The 9,963-nt window shown below is 51.8% G+C and overlaps 1 long non-coding RNA gene across 1 annotated transcript; it reads right to left on the reverse strand.

The window, feature by feature from the left end:
* Positions 1-946: 946 nt before the first annotated feature.
* On the reverse strand, positions 947-2,159 carry LOC144373697 (uncharacterized). Its single transcript, XR_013433276.1, has 2 exons — positions 1,737-2,159; positions 947-1,446 (listed from the first exon to the last, which is right to left on the reverse strand). It is a non-coding gene; the product is annotated as an uncharacterized LOC144373697 (long non-coding RNA).
* Between the last annotated feature and the right edge of the window lie 7,804 nt (positions 2,160-9,963).

Genomic DNA, 9,963 nt, shown 5'->3' on the forward strand with positions numbered 1-9,963 from the left:
AAAAAACTCAATTTAATACATGGAAGAACTTTTAGAAATGATAGAAGGGTTTAGCAAGGAACATTAGATAAAAATTCAAGAAATCTGAGTTGAAAGATTCAAGCATTGATATTTGTTTATTAGTGGTCATCAACGTGCCCCACTCATAAGATGTTAGCAATAAGGAAAGCTATGTTAAAATCACAATTTTTCTATAAATTTTAAAACTGCTGGGGCTGGGGATATGGCTGAAGTGGTAGCGCGCTCTCCTGGAATGCATGCAGCCCGGGTTCGATCCTCAGCACCACATACAAAGATGTTGTGCCCGCCGATAACTAAAAAATAAATAATAAAATTCTATCTCTCTCTCTACCTCTCTCTCTTTAAAAAAAAAACTGCTTTCAAATAAAGGCTTATTTTTTAAAATGCCATCTTTGTGGATAAGAAGATCTACCAGCATAAAGCTGTCAATCATTCCTAGTGTGATATGATCTTTAGATTCAAATCACTTTCCCCAAATACCTAAAAAAAGATTCATACAGAAAAGTAAAGGTATAGGAAATCCAGGATGATTCTGAATGAGATGGACAAGGAAAGGAAACAGACTTGTTTTCCTCCACTTTTACAGAAAGTCCTAATATTCTGGTAAGGGGTCACGGGGGTGGGGGGGAGGGAACATAAGATATGGATCCCAGAAGCAAACTCATGATATAAATGAAGCTTCAGATTATGATAGGAGGAGCACCTTAATAAACAGGAGAAAATGGGGCTGTTAGTAAGCAGAATGGAAAATAAAATGAACCCCTACCTCACTCCATAGACACAACCAGCTCCAAATGTATTTATTTAATGATGGCAAAAACAAAACTGCCAATCTTCTCATGGAAAAAAATAACGGAGTTTCTTTTGGAATTCAGAATAGGGAAAGATTTATTCAATGCACTAATAAAAACTAGAAATAAATAGATTAGTGTATTTAATTTGTTTTTATTTAAATGTTGTATCCAGGCAAACGCATACAGGGCCAGAAGATGTAGAAGAGACCTCAGGCTTGTTAGTAAATGGGTCCCTTTCTACACACATTTGATTGACAAGTTTGCTAAATAACAACTGGAGGATGGGAGTGCCCAGGGTGCTCTCTTTGTTTCGGGTGGGAGAGAAAATTGTGGATCCCCCGTGAGAGCAGCTAGCATTAGCTTTTGGAGGTGACTATTCAGACGCTCTCTGGCCCTCAGGTCTGTGTGCACATTCCAGGAGGGGCTCACAGGCCTACAGCAGCCGTGGTGTCCAGGGGTGTCGTGTGAGTCCCCAGCTTGCCCTGTGAAGCCCAGGACGCTCTGCCTCTACCTCAGTTCTTCAGATTGCCCTGCAGGGTCTCAGCCTTGGCGACCTCTGGGGGTCCAGGTGTGCTCCTGTTCGCGATCCAAATACAGCACTTCTGTTCTGCTGGGCTGACATTCCAGGGTCCTGGTCCAAATGACAAAATGCAGGTTGAGCTACTTGTACCTGCAGCACAGGACATAGGGCCTGCTCACGGGGTGAAGGCTAAGGTCACACACAGGCAGGGTCTTCCTGACTGGGTGGGATCCTCCTGGCCACCATGTGGCAAAAGGTTTTCACACAACTCGGGAAAGAAAGGACACGGGTAAAATGAGAGCAGGCAATGGCAGGGTCCCCATTGACAAGGGACCAAAACAAGGACACAAAAGAACTGGAGGTGCCAGGCCCTGATGGGAGGCCCAGTCCTTGAAAATCACCTCGGAACGTGGAAGGGGTGCAGGATGGTCTGAGAGGGAGGAGCAGTGGAGTAGAATCCAGAAGCACCATGTATCTCCCCACATTGATAGTCCTCCATCAGGGAGGCTTTTGATCAATGGAAACATTTGCACAGCAATGAACGCGGGAGTTAATCCTGGAACCAATGAAGACTGCTGCTCCTGAGGACTGCGTTTTATAGAAGTCGGTGCCTCGTGATGTTGGTCTCACCGTGGGCAGCGTTCTTTGTAAAGTAGGACCCTCACGTCCATTTTCCTCCCAACAATTCGTAAGACGCAGCGTGTACTTGATTTCTATACCTTTAAGCATTTGTGTTTCAGTTGAGGGGCATCTATATTTGTCAGTTTCATTAGAAATATATGATTGAGTTGCATGTTTTTTTTATCAGATTGTTGACCCTTCAAACTGAACGTCTGCCGTTGGGCCTTTCTTAAAGTAAGCAGGTTGACCCTCCATGTCGGCAGGCTCTGTCCAGGATGCCCACCACCTAAGCTGGGACCCTTACCACCTCAAGTGTGCCGCTCACAGCCTGCGCACACCCTCCCAGGGAGTGTCAGTCACCTCTGGACTCAGCAAGCGTCCGTGCGGAATAGGAAGTTGTCACAGGGCACTGTCACATGGCACTGCCACAGGGACTAGGCAGTTTGCACATGTTCAGGACAGACTTTTTTTTTCTCAAATGATTTGGACCCTCAGTTGGTTGTCTCAACAGGAAGGACCCACAGCACTCTGTATCCTCAGGGTTGTCACTGCCATCTTCCCGGTGTCCCCCTGTAGCCACCTGGCCTGTGGCTGAGCCTTCCCCAGGCCAGTACACTTGCCTTGGCCTCCTCCATGCCTGGCATGTGTCCTCTTCCAGATCTCCAGCTTCGCTCCCAGAGCCATGGCACTGTGTCTCGGGGAAGCCCTGGTGACACCCCTAAGATTCCATCCCTCCCTCGGTGCCCGCCCCCTGTTGCGTTTGCCTTAACAGAACCGTCCACTGACCTAAGAGCTCATCTCTATTACTCCTTTCCTGCCTTCCTCATAGACCAAGCTCCATAAGGTCAGGGAACCATCAGGTCAGGGTGGCTCCCTCCTGCCCTGCCCTCGGTGACAGAACAGGATCCACACCAAAAGAAACAAGCAAGAATCCTTCACTAAAGGAACCCGAACTACCATAGAATAGTCCAGGGCCGTGGGGAGGAGAGGCACCATGAGTAGAAGAGCCAGGAGCTCAAGCCCCGGAGGAGGGCGAGCAGCAGGGTGCACCAGCCCAGGAGCAGCAGGATGCCTGGAAGGGGTCAGAGGAGGTTGCAGCCTTGCTCCAGGCACCACAGAGCCTGGGCCCTGCAGAGTCCAGGAGAAACTGAAAATCTACCACCTGACACTGCAGACTAGGGAAGTCCTCTATAAAGACTTGGCAAGTAAAGAGCAAGACCAGGAAACCTGTGTTCTCATTAGTGAAAAAGCAAGAGGTGCCCACCCCTGACCTTGAGCAGACATGCGGTGTGGTGGGTGAAGGATACCCTTGAGATGACCTGTCCTGCGGGCTGCAGGAGAAGGTGCGGCATCAGACCTCTACCTGGCCCGGGGTGCGGGCGGCGTAGGCACAGAAAGGAGATGAAGATCAGGCACAGAAAGGAGATGAAGATCTTGAGACATTGTCAAAGATAGCAGTGACTGCCGCGAAGGCTGATTTACACAGCCACAGAGCAAACCGTAAAAGAAAAGGACTCTTCATGGAGGAGTCATAAAAGTGCCGAGTGCAAGCTGCAATCGAACTTACCAGTCGCGGGGCTGATGTCCATAATGCAGAATGAAAACATCTTCTCAATAATCATAGTTAACAGCAGCCCACAGTCAAATAGGTGGGTGAGCATTTCACAGAATGCAGCACAGGAAACTCCCGCTTGTGTTAATGACCTGCCCTAAGAATGAAGAGCAGAATTCATGCTTCAAGCCAAGGAGAGTGAGGGATTTTTTTTTTAAATTCTGACATTTATAGACAAATATACGAAGCAATTGGACTGCTTAAATATTATTTCTTACAAACATTCTGATAGTGAAAAATGATTTGACTTCATCTGTAAAAACTGAATATATTCATAACCTATGACCCAGCAAATCCATTTCTAACTGTGTACCTTTAAACAATGACAAAAATCAAACACCTGAGATCTGTGTAAACAGCAGGGACACATGTGCAGGATGCTCCCAGCCTGGCATCTACAACAGGGCAGGGCAGGGCCAGGAGGACAGCCCTTGGTGAGCGAGTCATCGCCAGGCAGCAGGGACGAGGCGTGGGGCACAGCCCCTCCACCAGACCACCACCTTCCACCTTCACACTGAGCGACAAAGCCAATGGCAGAGGTGACAGGGGCTGGTGCCTTTGAATAAAGCACAGACAGCCAGTCTGCTGCATGAAGATACAGGCCGACTCAGTAAAGTGGGAAGGGCCAGAGGGGATCCACCAGGTCAGGCCGCCCTGCAGAGGGCAGAAAGAAGCCTCTTAGAAGGTCCCTATGAAGGAGGGAGACCAAGCCCTGGGTCACCACCAGCACTTGACATTTATCATATGTCACATACCGTATGTCATTTGGGGAGGTCAATAAATCCTATTTAAACAGTATAGAAAAGTATTGTTATGGTTTAGATGCGAGTGTCCCCAAACTCACATGAGACCCTGCAAGAAAGTTCAGAAGTGAAATGATCAGATCATGAGTCTTAATCTAATCAGTCTCCTTCTCCGTAAAACAGATAACACAAAAAAATGTGTATGCTGCTTGTATGAGGAACATACTACCATACAGGTGTGTGAGAACACACCAGAATTGAAATGCCCAACGATACCTAAAGAAGAACATTAAACTGATTGCTTTCTCTCCCTCTCCCTCTCCCTCTCCTTCCCTCCCCTCTCCCTCCCTCCCTCCCTCCCTCTCTCTCCCTCCCCCATCTCTCCTCCTCCTCCCTCTTTCTCCTCCTGGTGCCCTGTTCCCAGCCACTCTCCTCCTCCTCCAAACTCTCCTGCAGTAATGCTCTGCTTCCCACCAGGTCCCAAGGAATGGAGTCCTCCATCTAAGAACTAAGACCTCTTAAACTGTGACCCCCAAATAAATGCTTCCTCCTCTAAAGTTGTTCTTTCCAGGTTTTTTGGTCAGAGCAGCAAAAAGGCTAAAACAGATAACACAAAAAACACATGCTACTTACACGAGGAACATAATACCATACAGGTGTGTGAGAACCAACTGGAATTGAAATGCCCAACATTACCTGAAGATGAACAATAAACTGTGCTAAGAAACCCCTCTCCCAGAGCTTGGGACAAGGGGGAGGTCCTGAGCAGCCTTCGGGGGGGGGCAGCTTGTGTGTACCAGATGTCAGGCTTCCCTGAGGGATGAGGGTGCAGAGATCTTAACGTGTGCTACCCTCCTCTCCGGGCCCCCTGAGTGTGTGAGAGGCTCCTGAACTAGCAAATCCACCCACAGGACACGGGTTATGGAAGGCCATGGAGAGGTTCACATCACTTCCTGAGTGCCCAGAAGGCAGTCCAAGGCCAGCCACTCCCTGGAGCAGGGTGGAATTACAAATGGATCAGTCCATCCAGGGCACAAGCAATGCAGGAGGGAAATGGACAGTGGTGCACATTTGAGATGAGCAGGTGAAACAGCATCCTTTCCAACCTGGGGAGGGGATGGAAGGTGGATGAACCTCAGTGCTGCTTTCTGTGAAATGCCAGGGCCCCGCTCTTTACATCAGCACAGCTCTCCAGACCAGTGAGGACCCAGGCCCGCAGGCGAGGAGGAGGCATGGCCAGAGCCCCATGGCAGCTCTGTCCTTTCCTGCCTCCCCCTCCCCCAGCTCTCCCCCGGCTGCTGACACAGGGCCCAGGCTCACAGGTACCTCCTTGGAGGGTCTCCTCCTTGTGGAGCCCAGCAGCACCTGGGAGGGACCCACAGTTGGACATGCTAAGAGGAAAGTGCATCTACTTGCTGTTGGTGGGGGCCAAAGCTGTGGTTGTGGTTTAGATGAGGTGTCCTCCAGAAGCTCAGGTGTGAGACACACAGGAAGGTCTGCAGGAGCGGTGACTGGGCTACACCTTGACCTAGTCAGTGACTTGGTCCCTGATGGGATTACCTGGGTGGTCACTGGAGGCAGGTGGGTGTGGCTGGAGGACGTGGCTCATCTGCACAGTGGAGTCTCTCTCAGCTTCCTGATCACCATGTGAGCTGCTTCCCTCCGCCACACTCTTCCGCCATGATGTTCTGCCTCACCTGCAGCCCAGAGGAGCCCTCCTCTAAAATTGTTTTGGTCGGGTCCTTCAGTCACAGCCGCAAAACGCTGACTAACACAATGTGCCCTTGGAGCCCCTCCGGGGCCAGCAGGACCTGGGAGTCCCAAGCCACGTCCCTTCTGCCTGGCACCCCCTGCTCTGTCCTGGTTCCTCATGCTCTGACTCCAGTCTCAGCCCCCCAGGGAGGGCACACCCATATCCAGCTCTGCTCGGGTTGATGTGGCTCCCTACAGGTCACAGGGGAAAGCAGGGGATCTGTGTGCAGTGACCTCAGAGCAGGAAGATTTTCCAAGATGGATATCAGAACCAAGGAGAAAAGGCACACAGTGACTCCTAAACAGCAGGACCTAAGTCAGCAGCAAACATGAGGCACCACATGTCTACATGGGTTGTGTGCCTACAGATAGAAGAAGAACGTTTGTCCCAAGAAATGGATTTTCTTGAATTGAAAGATAGTACGAAATCATTAAGAAAAGCGGAACTGCCCAAGAGAAAGGCAGTGGAAGGGCTTGAAGGAAGAGCACCCATAAAACAGGAACGAACCAAGGAAAGGCTCCCAGTCCCCTGGGAAGACCATGGAAAGGAAGAGTGTCATCAGGCCCAGGCGGTGACTAGAGTAGGACCTGCTGAGCGAATGAGAACGGCATGTGGTGTACGGGTGAAATGCCAGGCAGTCATGATTTTTGGTTTTTTTGTTTGTTTTTGCATCAGGGCGTGAACCCAGGGTGCTTAATCCCTGAGCACATCCCCGGCTCCTTTCTATATACATGTATTTTATTTTGAGACACTCTTGGTAAGTTGCTTAACCCCCCACTGAGTTGCTCAGGCTGGCCTCAAACTTGCAATCCTCCTGCCTCAGCCTCCCAAGCCACTGGGATTACAGGTGTGTGCCAATGTACCTGGCTGCAGTTTAACTTTTTAAAGAGCACCATATTTATTGGAAGGGAAGTAATCTCCAGGAAGTTTCAATTGTATGTATTTGTATGTATACAAATAATAGAATGTATTTATGGGGTACAATGTGATATTTTGATATGTGTAAATTGTGTGATGATCAAATCAGAATAATCAGCATATCCATTGCTTTAAATATCAATTATCAATTTTGTGGTTCACGATTCTCTTCCAGCTCTTTTTTTTTAAACTTTTTATTTGTTTTACTTTGTTACACATGACAGTACAATGACCTTGACACATCTCACATTTGAATGAGATGGGGTATAATTTCTCATTTTTCTGAGTATACAGGTTGCAGAATCACATTGGTCCTGCAGTCATGCATATACACACAGTCATGATGATGTCGGTTTCATTCTATGTCCTTCCTATCCCCCCATCCGCTCTTCCAGCTCTGTGGACACATGCATCACATACAGTCCCTGGCTGTGGGGTGGACTTGGCAACCTCCTGCCCCAGGGGCTTTGCGCCCATTCCCTGGGTTCTCTTCGCCCTCCTCCTGGACCTCCTTTGTGACCCACCGGCCCCACTTCTGGGCACATGTATCCAAACAAACAGATTCGGGCCCCAGGGACCCCTGCACGCCCCCGTTCACTGCAGCACTGGTCACAACAGCCAGGTAGGGAATCCACCCAAGGGCCCATGGACAGACGGCAGATCAAGGAAACGGGCATGTGGACACGGTGGAACCCTGCCTGCTGGGAACATGAAGCTGCTGTCACCTGCAGTCCCATGTGGAGACCACGGGATTGAGTGAAGTGGGACGGCAGGCACAGGAAGAGCTCAGCTTCCACAGGGTCCTCTGCCTGGGGGGGCTTATGGGACCATGTCCTCTCTCCCCGCAGAGGCAGGCGTCCTCGGCTGCACCACGCTGGGGGGTCCCTTATCCACTGCCCACTCAGTCTCTCCAGGTCCCCTCTCTCCCTTCTTCTCTAAGGATCCTGTGAACTGCTGTCCCCTGCCCAGCCTCCTCTGATGAGACAATGACACATTCTGAGAGCAATGACTGTCACCAGGCTCTCAAATGTGGTTTATTGCCATCATCCTCATCTCCCCTGAGGACAGGGTCCCCATCCCACTGCACGCATAAGGCAAGGAAGCCCAAAGCCACTGGCCTGAACACAGGCTAACTGGTCCCAGCCAGGTCTTCCTGGGGCTCAGCATGGAGCCAGGCCACAGAGATGGCCCCTCAGACTGGGGTCAGCAGCGCCCTGGGCCATGAGGGCCTTTCCACCTCCAGCCTGTGGGGCAGGTGGACACTGCCACATTTTTATAGTCAGTCCCCACCATGGTTCTAGGCCGGGAGGTGTCTCAGAGCTGACCCAAAAACAAACACCCGCAGCTGAAGGGGCTGAGCAGGGGGTGGCAAGTTCAAGGCCAGACAGGACAGAGGAGGGAGAGGCAACTCAGTGAGGTCCTGAGCAATCAGTGGAACTCTGTCTCAATAAAAAAAAGGGCTGGGGACGTGGTCAGTGGTTAAACCCAAAACAAAAGACCACGTTGTAGTGTGAGGAGAACCCACAGCCCAGAGAAAAGCAAGGACCGGGCCAGGTGGCCAGGGTCTCTCATTTACCCAGCAAAGGGTGGACCTGGGCAGGGATGGACAGAACCTACCTCTCAGAGGGAAGAGGTTGGCGGGGAAGGCAAGGGTCAGGTGCTGACAGAGCAGGCCTGCATGGCTCACTGTCCCCTCTGCCCCACCTTTGGCCTTGCTGGCCATGGACTGGAGAGAGCAAGTGGGCAGTGGGGACAGCAGTCAAGGCTGCATGGCCACCCCAGGAGCTGCCCTTGGCTCTGGGTGTTTATCCATGAAGGTTCAGACCAGGGAAGCCATAGTGTCCAGTGACCAGGGCACACAACCCCAGAACAATCCATCTGGTTGTCCAAGGTTCCCACATGTGTCACACACACTCTTGTCCAGGTGTCCACATTCCCTCCTGGCTATAGGGATGGGGAGGTCCATGGTGGGACATTGGCCAGTTGACCCTTCAATGGGTTTATGGCCCAAGATGGGGCTGAAGTGTCAAAGATGACGGGTTTCCCATGCTCAGGCAGCCATGCATCTCGGGAGACCTGACGTTCACCCTTAGTGGACAGAGGTAGGGGCTGGGCACATGGGACAGGACAGGGGAGGGAGACCAGACCTTTGGGCAGGGAGGGTCTCCTGGAGGCTGAGGCTGCAGCTGGGAAGAGCTCAGCTTAGGTGACTGGGGGAGGTGGGAGGAGGGGCTCTTCCTGCTCCTAAGCCCCTTGGACTTCTCCTGGTGGCAGGCCAGCTGCCCCACGGAGCCAGGCGCCTATGACCCAAGGCTCCCCCGGAGCCTGCGCACCAAGCTTCATGAGCGAGGCCCTCTCCACAGCTGTCTTGAGCCAGCTCCTGCCAACAGAGCCACAGGGGGGGCTCTGGGGGCCTTGGTCCCCAGTCAGCAGTGGACCTGGCCATCGGCAGAGGCCTGGCTTACAAGGGAGTTGTTTTCCCGACAGCCTCGCCAACCTGAACCAGCAGCCGGGAGAGCTCCTGAAGGGCAGTCGGGGCCTTGCACCAGCCTGAGGCAGGGGCGAGGTCTGGGCCTCCTGGGAGGCTGCATCTGAGCTTCAGCAGGGCTGATGGGCAGCTGAGGGGACCTGGGAATCCATTTCCCTGTTGTGCTCATAAGGCTTGATAAGGCTGTACCCAGAGCAGGGAGCCCACCTGTCCCTTGCCCCCAGCTCTGCTGGCACCAAGGCAGGCAGCAGCTGCGGGTGGGCGCTCAGGGCTCCCTGGCTGCCTTCTGGGAGAGGGCTCTGACTGGAGACCAGACTTCCTCCCCTGGACAGCAGTGGCCACCTGTAAAGTCAACGGCCTGAATTTTCAACCAAGCATCTTCCATCTGTCCCAGCACGCTGGCACGTCCAAGTTGGTCAGCTTTCAGAGTAAATGTGTGTCTGCCAGGACGGCTCCTCGTCATGCTGGCAGGACTAAACTGAGGATGCTTGTC

Source organism: Ictidomys tridecemlineatus, unplaced genomic scaffold (assembly GCF_052094955.1).
Source record: "Ictidomys tridecemlineatus isolate mIctTri1 unplaced genomic scaffold, mIctTri1.hap1 Scaffold_46, whole genome shotgun sequence".
NCBI lineage: Eukaryota > Metazoa > Chordata > Mammalia > Rodentia > Sciuridae > Ictidomys > Ictidomys tridecemlineatus.